At 37.9% G+C, this 12,802-nt stretch overlaps 1 protein-coding gene across 3 annotated transcripts in view; it reads right to left on the bottom strand.

Moving 5' to 3' along the window:
- Window positions 1–12,802, bottom strand: part of LOC131512033 (arylacetamide deacetylase-like 2) — a 195,443-nt gene that overhangs the window by 27,546 nt on the left and 155,095 nt on the right. The gene's annotated exons all lie outside the window — the stretch shown is intronic.

Here is a 12,802-nt window from a genome sequence, read left to right as displayed (position 1 = left end):
ATCTGGACAATAGAAAAAACATGGACAGGGTTGGAGAAAGATCCAAACTCTAACTGTGGGGCTTCCACCAGAATGGGGGCAGCTGCCCTGTTCACACACCTGGGGAGTTGGGGAGCCAGCCCTGGGTGTGGTGGCTAGGTCAGGGGCGCAGTCCACAGAAGAAAACAATCCCCTCCCCAAAGTGCTATGGGAAGAAGGTATATATCCCTTCAAAGGACAAAGACTGCCTGTGTCCACCAACCAGAGGCCATATATCCATGGCACGGAGTGCAATTCCCTGGAACTGGGGCACAAGGAGCAGGACTCTTTAACATCAGGGTTTAAATCCCAGCAGAGCGCAAGAGAGGCACGGGAGTCAGCAGAGCAGCACAACCACTTCATTCATGCCCGTGGCGCAGTGAGGTCGGTCTGACAGAGTGGTTTGGGACACCTGGTCCATGGAGTAGAGACTGGGGGAGTCACCATTTTTCTCCCCATCACCACCAAGGTGGGGCTTCAGGGAACTGACGAGGGCCCACAGTAGAGGCAGGAGCCGCCTACACCAAATCACACCCCTCCACGCCTGGTAACTGCTTATCTACAAGATGGGATTGACACAGAGGAATAAGACAGACCCCTCTTCCCGACCAGTACTGCCACCAGTTCCAAGGTAACCAGCTGTTTGGCATTTCCTGATTTAATTCTTGGACAATTCTTAGTGTGTGTGTGTGTGTGTGTGTGTGTGTATTTTTCCCCTCTGCCTATTTCTTCCCTCCTCTAATTTGGTTATTCTGGTTGTTGGCTTGTTTAAGCAGACATATTTAATCTATTCTCTTTATACCTGTTATGTATCTCCTTTATTTTCCTCTCTCTCTCTCTCTCTGGATTAAGCCATAGAGTTTCTCTGCCTGCTCATTTTTCTTTTTCTCCGCCCTTGTCTTTTCTCACTTTGTATGGGAAAGGCCTCTTCCAACAACAACACCCCCACCCTGTTGTTTTGCTGTAGCTGGTGTTTTTGTTTTTTCTTGTTTATTTGTTTTCTTTTCCAGGGATACTTCAACAAACAAATCAAAGCACACATGGTGGAGGGTCGAAAACATCACTAGGAGTAAGGAGATAAAGCAACCAGAGTAACAACAAGAAAGAGCAAGTAACAGACTCAAAAACACCTCCTGAGGGCCAGGCCCTGGACAACGTATGACCCCACTTTATTATAGTAGTACTCACAGGTGGAGGACACATAACAAGCTTTTAAAACACATAAGGGACAGAAAACTAGCCAAAATGATGAAACAGGAGAATTCTCATTTCAAAAGAAATTCCAGGAAGAAATAACAGCTAAAGAACTTATCAAAACAAATATACACAATTTAACTGAACAAGAATTTATAATAATAGTCATAAGATTCACTGCTGGGCATGAAAAAAGCATAGAAGAGAGCAGAGAATCTATTACTGTAGAGATCAAGGAACTAAAAAATAGTCATGATGAATTAAAAAGTGCTGTAAATGAGGTGCAAAATAAACTACAGGAGGTGACAGTGAGGATTGAACAGGCAGAGGGGAGAATAAGTGAAATAAACAGAAGATAAAACTATGGGAAAAAATGAAGCTGAGAAAAAGATTTAAAAATTCTGGATAATGAGGAGAGAATTAGAGAACTGAGTGATTCAATGAAATGGAACAATATCTTTATCATAGGAGTTCCAGAAAGGAAGAGAGAGAGAAAGGGGTTGAAGGTGCACTTGAATAAATCATATCTGAGAACTTCCCCAATCTGGGGAAGGAAACGAACATTGAAATCCAGGAGGCACAGAGAACTCCCTTCAGACGTAACTTGAATTGATCTCCTGCACGACATATCATAGTGAAACTGGCAAAATACAAAGATAAAGGGAGAATTCTGAAAGCAGCTAGGGACAAAGGGCCTTAACCTACAAGGGTAGACACTTAAGGGTAGTAGCAGACCTATCTACTGAGACTTGGCAGGCCAGAAAGGAGTGGCAGGAAATTTTCAATGTGCTGAACAGGGAAAATATGCAACCAAGAATCCTTTATCCAGCAAGTCTGTCATTCATAATAGAAGAAGAGAGAAAGGTTTTTCCAGGCAAACAAAAACTGAAGGAGTTCATCACCACTAAACCAGTCCTACAAGAGTCATGAGGCAGACTCTGTGTGTGGAATGCTGCAAAGACCACAAAGGACTAGAGATATCACTACAAGCATGAAACCTACAGATAACATGACACTAAGTCCATATCTTTCTTTTTTTTTTTTTCTGCAGAAGCAGAGATGAGACTCCAGCTGTATTTAATTAAACCAGATATTAAAGAGATTTGCCAAAGTGTAAAGTGATGCTACTCTTCTTAGTTATTTCTATAAAATATGTTTTTACATTAACATATGACTTTATTATTGCTATTTTAAAACCATTTTTTTAATATGAAATTTATTGTCAAATTGGTTTCCATTCAACACCCAGTGCTCATCCCAACAGGTGCCTTCCTCAATGCCCATCACTCACTTTCCCTTCCCTCCCACCCCCATCAACCCTCAGTTTGTTCTCAGTTTTTAAGAGTCTCTTATGGTTTGCCTCCCTCCCTCTCTCTAACTTTTTTTTTCCCTTCCCCTCCCTGGTCTTCTGTTAGGTTTCTTAGGATCCACATAAGAGTGAAAACATATGGTATCTGTCATTCTCTGTATGACTTATTTCACTTAGCATAACACTCCCAGTTCCATCCACATTGCTACAAAAGGCCTTATTTCATTCTTTCTCATTGCCAACGTGTATATAAACCACAATTTCTTTATCCATTCATCAGTTGATGGACATTTAGGCTCTTTCCATAATCTGGCTACTGTTGAAAGTGCTGCTATAAACACTGGGGTACAAGTGCCTGTATGCATCAGCACTCCTGCATCCCTTGGGTAAAGTCCTAGCAGTGCTATTGCTGGGTCATAGGGTAGATCTATTTTTTAATTTTGTAAGGAACCTCCACACTGTTTTCCAGAGTGGTTGCACCAGTTTTCATTCCCACCAACAGTGCAAGAGGGTTTCCGTTTCTCCACATCCTCTCCAGCATCTATAGTCTCCTGATTTGCTCATTGTAGCCACTCTGACTGGTGTGAGGTGGTATCTTGGTGTGGTTTTGATTTGTATTTCCCTGATGAGGAGTGATGTTGAGCATCTTTTCATGTGCCTGTTGGCCATCTGGATGTCTTCTTTAGAGAAGTGTCTATTCATGTCTTCTGCCCATTTCTTCACTGGATTATTTGTTTTTCAGGTGTGGAGTTTGGTGAGTTCTTGATAGATTTTGGATACTAGCCCTTTGTCCGATAAGTCATTTGCAAATATCTTTTCCCATTCCATCGGTTGCCTTTTAGTTTTGTTGATTTTTTCCTTTGTAGTCAGAAGCTTTTTATCTTCATGAGGTCCCAATACTTCCTTTTTGCTTTTAATTTCCTTGTCTTTGGAGATGTGTCAAGTAAGAAATTGCTGCGGCTGAGGTCAGAGAGGTTTTTCCTGCTTTCTTCTCTACGGTTTTGATGGTTTCCTGTCTCACATTCAGGTCCTTCATCCATTTTGAGTTTATTTTTGTGAATGGTGTGAGAAAGTGGTCTAGTTTCATCCTTCTGCATGTTGCTGTCCAGTTCTCCCAGTACCATTTGTTAAAGAGACTGTCTTTTTTCCATTGGATATTCTTTCCTGCTTTGTCAAAGATTAGTTGGCCATACTTTTGTGGGTCCAATTCTGGAGTCTCTATTCTATTCCATTGGTCTATGTGTCTGTTTTTGTGCCAATACCATGCTGTCTGGATGATGACAGCTTTGTAGTAGAGGCTAAAGTCTGGGATTGTGATGCCTCCTGCTTTGGTCTTCTTCTTCAATATTACTTTGGCTATTCAGGGTCTTTTGTGGTTCCATACAAATTTTAGGATTGCTTGTTCTAGCTTCGAGAAGAATGCTGGTGCAATTTTGATTGGGATTACATTGAATGTGTAGATAGCTTTGGTAGTATGGACATTTTAACAACATTTATTCTTCCAATCCATGAGCACGGAATGTTTTTCCATTTCTTTATATCTTCTTCAATTTCCTTCATAAGCTTTCTATAGTTTTCAGCATACAGATCTTTTACATCTTTGGTTAGGTTTATTCCTAGGATTTTATGATTCTTGGTGCAATTGTGAATGGGATCAGTTTCTTTATTTGTCTTTCTGTTGCATCATTCTTAGTGTATAAGAATGCAACTGATTTCTGCACATTAATTTTGTATCCTGCGACCTTGCTGAATGCATGTATCAGTTCTAGCAGACTTTGGTGGAGTCTATTGGGTTTTCCATGTATAATATCATGTCATCTGCAAAAAGTGAAAGCTTGACTTCATCTTTGCCAATTTTGATGCCTTCGATTTCCTTTTGTTGCCTGATCGCTGATGCTAGAACGTCCAATGCTATGTTAAACAACAGCGGTGAGAGTGGGCATCCCTGTTGTGTTCCTGATCTCAGGGGGAAAGCTCTCAGTTTTTCTCCATTGAGGATGATATTAGCTGTGGGCTTTTCATAAATGGCTTTTATGATGTTTAAGTATGTTCCTTCTATCCTGACTTCCTCAAGGGTTTTTATTAAGAAAGGATGCTGGGGGCACCTAGGTGGCTCTGTCGTTTGAGTGTCCGACTTCGGCTCAGGTCATGATCTCATCACTCGTGAGTTTGAGGCCCACGTTGGGCTCTGTGCTGACAGTGTGGAACCGGCAGCCTGCTTTGGATTCTGTTTCTCTCTCTCTCTCTCTCTCTCTCTCTCTGACCCTCCCCTGTCCCTCTCTCTCAAAACTAAATAAACATCAAAAACAAAAAAAAAAAGGAAAGGATGCTGAATTTTGTCAAATGCTTTTTCTGCATCGATTGACTGGATTATATGTTCTTATCTTTTATTAATGTGACATATCACATTGATTGATTTGCGATTGTTGAACCAGCCCTGTAGCACAGGAATGAATTCCACTTGATCATGGTGAATAATTCTTTTTATATGCTGTTGAATTTGATTTGTTAGTACCTTGTTGAGAATTTTTGCATCCATATTCATCAAGGATGTTGGCCTGTAGTTGTCTTTTTTTTCTGGGTCTCTGTCTGGTTTGGGAATCAAAGTAATGCTGGCTTCGTAGAATTAGTCTGGAAGTTTTCCTTCCCTCTATATTTTTTGGAACAGCTTGAGAAGGATAGATATTATCTCTGCTTTAAACGTCTGGTAGAATCCATACTGCTGCAAATGGCAGGATTTCATTCTTTCTCATTGCCACATAGTATTCCATTGTATATATAAACCACATCTTCTTTATCCATTCATTAGTTGATGGACATTTAGGCTCTTTCCATAATTTGGCTATTGTTGAAAGTGCTGCTATAAACATTGGGGTACATGTGCTCATATGCATCAGCACTCCTGTATCCCTTGGGTAAATTCCTAGCAGTGCCTTGCTGGGTCATAGGGTAGTTCTGTTTTTAATTTTTTGAGGAAACTCCACACTGTTTTCCAGAGTGGTTGCACCAGTTTGCATTCCCACCAACAGTGCAAGAGGGTTACCCTTTCTGTACGTCCTCGCCAGCATCTGTAGTTTCCTGATTTGTTCATTTTAACCACTCTGACCAGTGTGAGGTGGTATCTCACCGTGGTTTTGATTCATATTTCCCTGATGATTTGTGACATTGTGTACCTTTTCATGTGTCTGTTGGCCATCTTTGGTCTTCTTTGTGAAAAGTGTCTATTCATGTCTTCTGCCTATTTCTTCACTGGATTATTTGTTCTTCGGGAGTTGAGTTTGGTAAGTTCTTGATAGATTTTGGATACTAGCCGACATGTCATTTGCAAATATCTTTTTCCATTCCATTGGTTGCCTTTTAGTTTTGTTGATTATTTCCTTTGCAGTGCAGAAGAAACAGACACAGAGACCAATGGAATAGAATAGAGAACCCAGAACTGGACCCACAAAAGTATGGCCAACTGATCTTTGACAAAGCAGGAAAGAGTACGCAATGGAAAAAGACATTTCTTCAGCAAATGGTGCTGGGAAAACTGGACAGCAACATGCAGAAGAATGCAATTAGACCACTTTCTTACACCATACATAAAAATAAACTCAAAATGGGTGAAACACCTGATTGTGAGACAGGAAACCATCAAAAGCCTAGAGGAGAAAGCAGGCAACGTTTTTGACCTCAGCCACAGCAATTTCTTACTCGATACATTTACAAGGCAAGGGAATTAAAAGAAGAAATGAACTATTGGGACATCATCAAGATAAAAAGGAGATGCATTTCAAAACAGGTTTTGGAGGACTTTGCCTCCAGATACAGACAGTATAGGCCAGTCAGAAAGTATGACATCTGCTAAGGCCAGACCGCGTCCCAGAGAAGTACCATTATTGATTTCCATGTAATACACCTTCAGCCACCTCATTTCAGCTAATTCATAAAAGCTGAAATTAGGATTCACCATTTCCATATTGATACATACCAATATAAAGGAAAGTGGTTCCACTTAGAGCCAGAACCATATCTAAATATAGTATTTTACTATAACCAGATCTAACCATCTAGACTGATAGACCCAGCCCTCTGGTATACCCCAGAACTAATGGAAGACTTTATACTGAGCAATAAATAAGAAACCTCATTTTAACCAATCAAAAACACATTTTTAGACTCCTGTCATTCTAACCAAAGTGCACGTTTCAAACCCCAATTAATGTAGCTACAGAATACATCCTCTTCCTAATGCATAAAATTACATGATTTTCCTTCTCAATGATCTCTCAAGTGTTTCTTTACCTCCCAAGTAAGTAAATTTAGCACTTACTTGGGGTGCCTGGGTTGCCCAGTCGGCTAGGTGTACGACTCTTGATATTGGCTCAGATCATGATCTCACGGCTCATGAGTTCGAACCCTGCCTCCATCTCTGGGCTGACAGCATGGAGCCTGCTTGGGATCCTCTCTCCTTCTCCCTCTCCACAGCACCCCCTCTCTAAAAATATATTTAAAAAAATAAACTTTAAAAAAATTTAGCATTTATTTGATCACTTTTGCATTTATACATTAATATCTTGGGTTGCTGGTTTGATTATATTTTATATAAAGTCTGCAATTAACCCTAATACTTTAAAGAGGTTTATTATACTCTTGTAATAGCAATTCTATTCTGAATTTTAATAGGAGGTCCAAAAGCTGAAAATTACTTCTCACTGAGTACTCACAGAGCTTTGGGTACATTATTACCCATGAAGATGTAAGTTTGAAAGTAAAAAGCCAGTAAATATATCTTCTAGTTTCAAAACTCTGTTTCAATGAGTAGTGAATGACCAATGGCTATGAATGTGAACAAACTCCAGGAAACCAATTCTACAGAAGCCTCGTTCTCTGATTGGAAGTGAACATAGTCTCATAATAAGATTTGATCTTCTTTGTCCACTATAGCCAACAGTAGACTACACACTAATTTTTAAAGTTTTATCCCTAAATGAAGTGACCAAAGTTAGTATGTAAAACTCTTAGAAACAAGAATGGTTTCTGCCACTCTTAGACCTGAGAACTGAACTCAAGCCAGCACCACACAGATGGTTTGTAATTAGCTCCAGGCACTCAGCAGTGCACTATGGATCATAAAGATCTGAACCACCCTTTTGCCAGGTTCTGTTGGCTCTTCAAGCTCTTACCATAAAGATATTGTGTTACCAAGTTGTGTCTTGGTAACACAAATTGACTACTTCATTCCTTGCAAAGTTTCAAAGACCTGAATATGGAAAAAGATCTCCATCTTTGATACACAAAAATCTACAGATTTGATATAAATTCATAGTTAGCAAACTTGATCAACCACCACTTCCCTACATCATGTATGCAGTAATTGTTAGCCTTCTGTTTAAGAGCTTCTCTTCCTCAAATTCCTAAAATGTGTCATTGCAAGTATCATGTAGGGCTAGAAATTCTGTGATTAAGAAATTGGTTTCTGATAACCAGCAAAGAAATTGAACCAATAATCAAAAAGCTCCCAACAAACAAAAATCCAGGACCAGATGGCTTCACAGGTGAATTCTACCAAACATTTAAAGAAGAGCTAATACCTGTTCTTCTTAAACCACTCCAAAATATAGAAAATATAAACTCATTCTGTGAGGCCAGGATTATCTTGATACCAAAACCAGATAAAGACACCACTCAAAAAGAAAACTACAGACCAACATCCCCAATAAAAATAGATGTAAAAATGCTCAATAAAATATTAACAAACTGAATCCAAAAATACATTTAAAAAAATCATTCACCACAATCAAGTAAGATTTATTCCTGGATTACAAAAGTGGTTCAATATTCTCAAATCAATCAAGATGATACATAATATCAAGAAGACAAAGAATAAGGACCATATGATCATTTCATAAGAAACAAAAAAGGTATTTGACAAAATACAACACCCATTCATGATAAAGACCCTCAACTAAATAGGTTTAGAGGGAACATAGTTTAATCTAAAAAAGGCCATTTGTGAAAAACCCATAGTTAATATCATCCTCTATTAGAAAAAACTGAGAACTTTTCCCCTAAGGTCAGAAACAAGGCAAGCATGTCCACTCTCACCACTTCTATTCAACATGGCACTCAAAGTCTTAGATACAGCAATTAGACAACAAAAAGAAATAAAAAGCATCCAAATTGGTAAGGAAGAAGTCTAACTTTTACTATTTGCAGATGACATGATACTATATATAGAAAACCTGAAAGACTCCACCAAAATATTGCTAGAACTGATATATAAATTCAGTAAAGCCACAAAATATAAAATCAATGTACACAAATCTGCTGCATTTCTATACATCCATAATGAAACAGCAGAAAAAGACACTAAGAAAATAATCCCATTTACAACTGCACCTAAAATAAAAAGGTACCTAGGAATAAACATAACCAAAGAGGTGAAAGACCTATGCTCTGAAAATTATAAAACACTGATGGAAGAAATGCAAAGGCATGGATTAGAATAAGAAATAATGTTAAAATGTCTATTCTACCCAAAATAATCTACAGATTTAATGCAAATCCTTATCAAAATACCAATAGCACTTTTAACAGAACTAGAACAATCCTAAAATTAAAATGGAACCACAACCAAAGCAACCTTGAAAAAAAGAGCAAAGCTGGAAGCATCACAATTCCAGACTTCAAGCTATATTACAAAGCTATGTTATCAAAACAATATAGTACTGGCACAAAAACAGACACATAGATCAATGGGACAGGATAGAAAACCCAGAATAAACATACAGTTATATGGTCAATTAACCTTCAACAAAGCAAAAAAGACTATCCAATGGGAAAAGGACAGTGTCTTCAACAAATGGTGTTGGGAAAACTGGAGGGCAACATGCAGAAGAACAAAATTGAACCATTTTCTTATACCAGCCACAAAAATAAACTCAAAATGGATTAAAGACCTAAATGTGAGACCTAAAACCATAAAAATACTGGAGAGAAGGCAGGCACTAACCTCTTTGACATCAGCCATGGCAACTTTTTTTCTCTTTCAGTCCCCCGAGGCAAGCTAAACAAAAGCAAAAATAAGCTATTGGGACATCATCAAGATTAAAAACCTTCTGCACAGCAAAGGAAACAGTCAACAAAACTAAAAGGCAACCTATGGAATGGGAGAAAATATTTGCAAATCTGATAAAGGGTTAGTATCCAAAATGTATAAAGAACTTACCAAACTGAACACCTAAAAAACAAATAATCCATTTAAGAAATGGGCAGAAGACATGAATAAACATTTTTCCAAAGAAGACATACAGATGGCCAACACACACATGAAAACGTTCTCGATATCATTCATTATCAGGGAAATACAAATCAAAACTATGATAAGATACTACCTCACACTGGTCAGAATGACTGAAATTAACAACACAGGAAACCACAGGCATTGGCAAGGAGGTAACTTCTTACACTGTGGGTGGGAATGCAAACTGGTGCAGCCACTCTGAAGACTCTATGGAGGTTCCTCAGAAAGTTAAAAATAAAACTACCCTACGATCCAACAATTCCACTACCAGATATTTACCCAAAGAATACAAAAATACTATCTAAAGAGATTCATACACTCCTATATTTATACCAGTATTATTTATAATAGCCAAGTTATGAAACAGCCCAGTGTCCATCAAGTGATGAAGGATAAAGATATGGTATATATATACAATGGAATATTATTCAGCCATAAAAAAATGAAATCTTGCCATTTGCAGGCTAGAAAGTATAATACGAAGCCAAATAAGTCAGTCAGAGAAAAACAAACACTATATGATTTCACTTATATGTGAAATTTAAGAAACAAAACAAAGGAACAAAGGGAAAAAGAGAGAGACAAACTGCGAAACAGATTCTTAACTACAGAGAAAAAAAAACTGATGGTTACCAGAGGGGAAGTGGGGGGTGGGGGTGGGGGATGGGTTAAATAGGTGATGGCAATTAAGGAGTGCACTTAACGTATGAGCACCAAATAATGTATGGAATTGTTGAATCACTACATTGTATATCTGAAACTAATACAACACTGTATATTAACTAACTGGAATTAAAATAAAAATTTTAAAAAAGAAATTTGCCTCATGATGACAGACTATAGATTTCCTGTCAATCACAGCTGAACCTAACATAAATACATACACATAAGCACAATTTTTAAGTACTATTTTTAAAAACTAGTGAAAACAAAGCAAAAATATGATGCTACTTACATCATCAACAACACTCTAACTTCTGTGTTACATATTGAATTACCAACAATCAGTGGGAAAAAATCAAAATCCATTTTTAAAACTTGACAAAAGGAATGGGAAAATTCAAACATGAAACTGGCTTTAAAATATGTGAAAGAATTAAACTTGTAATAAAAACCACATATCGCCTGTCACATTGGTAAAGAACAAAATCTTTAGAAATGATTCATTGCAAGAATGGAAAGGAGACATAGTCATATATTGTTGTTTGGCGTGTAGATTGTCTTAGGCAATATAATTTATTATTTAAACCAGAACACTTCTGAGAATAACACAAGCACTATTAATTATAGTATTCATAATTTTTTTTACAATTCTGGCTACCTGTCACTCATGTAATTTATGGAATCATAACACTTACACTATGTTTTATTTGTGTGTCTTTCCAAATGGGCAGTAAACACATTGATGGAAGGCATTGTAAGATTTCTCTTTTCTTGTAACTCCTAAATGTTACTTTGCTTATTGTATGTGCTTAATATTTTCAAGTGCATTTAAAAATGGCTAATTCACTAATGTCTAAAGGGACTAAGAAATGGAACATATTAAATCCACCACCTGCATTATCATTTGGAACAAACACTAGGAGAAGCCAGTGATAAGAAGGGCTGAGACGAGAAATGAAATAGAGATTACAATAAACAAACATTCTGTCTTGGAACCCCCAAACCAATTAGAGAGAGAGGAAAAGAGTAATTTTATGAGGCTAAATTACAGCTGTAGGTATGTAGAAATCAAAGGACCAATTTACATAGTTAAAGAAATTAAGTGTGGGTGTCTGAAAACTTTCAAAACCTGGACATCAAATGGTTGGAGCTTATTCTCTCAAATTAGGAATAAATTTGGAATGAACTACTGTGGTAGACAGAATAATGGCCCTCCCAGGATGTCCATGTCTGAATCCGTGGAACTTATGAGCATGTGTACCCAGAAAGAGGGAATTAAGGTTACTAATAAGCTCAACTAAAATAGGGAGATTATCCTGGAATATTTGAGCAGTTCCATTATCATCACAAGAGTCTCTAAATGATGGAAGACAGAGGCAGCAGAATCACTGCCAGAAGGATGTAATGTGAGAAAGCCTCACCTGGCCATTGTTGGCTTTGATGATAAAAGGGGCCACAAGCCAAAGAACACAGCTTTTAGAAAGTAGAAAAGGCAGGCAAACAGATTCTCCCCTAGAGACTTCAGGGAAGACTACACCTGTGCCAATACCGATTTCAGTCCAGTGAGACCCATTACAGGCTTCTGATCTACAGAACTGTAAGATGACAATTCACATTGTTTTAAGCCACTGGGTTTGTGGTAATTTGTTATTCCAACTACAAATATGCTAGGCAGCAGTTATAACGGCAGTTAGTGTTATAACTAATAAACTCCACAGCAGTTATACAACATTATGTCATTATATACAACATTATATACAACATTATGTCACATAATGTTCTTATCTCAGCCCTAAGAAATTTAGAGAATAACCAAATACATTTTATTTAGAAAAATGGTAAAATACATGTGAAATGATGACTGAATCACTGTAATACTATTATATGTGCTTGCCTGGCACTCAGTAAGTACTCAGGGATTCTTATTTATTGTCATCATTAGAAATATTATCATGCATTACAGCTGACACTGTAAAGTTAAAATAAACTTGGGAGCATGGGGCCCTTCATGATACACAGGTCTTAGTAGATAATCAGTGAGTGACCTCAGATCTGCAGAGAACAGTCTAAGGGCACAAGCAGCTGGGGAGCTGGGGTGCAGATCAAGAGAATGTTGTATATAAGCAATGAATCATGGGAATCTACCCCCAAAACCAAGAGCACACTGTATACATTGTATGTTAGCCTACTTGACAATAAATTGTATTAAAAAGAAAGAAAGATGGGTGTCTAGGTGGGTCAGTGGGTTAAGTGTCCGACTTTAGCTCAGGTCATGATCTCACAGTTTGTGGGTTAGAGCACTGTGTTGGGCTCTGTGCTGACAGCTCAGA

This window comes from Neofelis nebulosa, chromosome 5 (genome assembly GCF_028018385.1).
Source record: "Neofelis nebulosa isolate mNeoNeb1 chromosome 5, mNeoNeb1.pri, whole genome shotgun sequence".
Lineage (NCBI taxonomy): Eukaryota > Metazoa > Chordata > Mammalia > Carnivora > Felidae > Neofelis > Neofelis nebulosa.
This window is presented reverse-complemented; position numbering and strand designations above follow the sequence as displayed.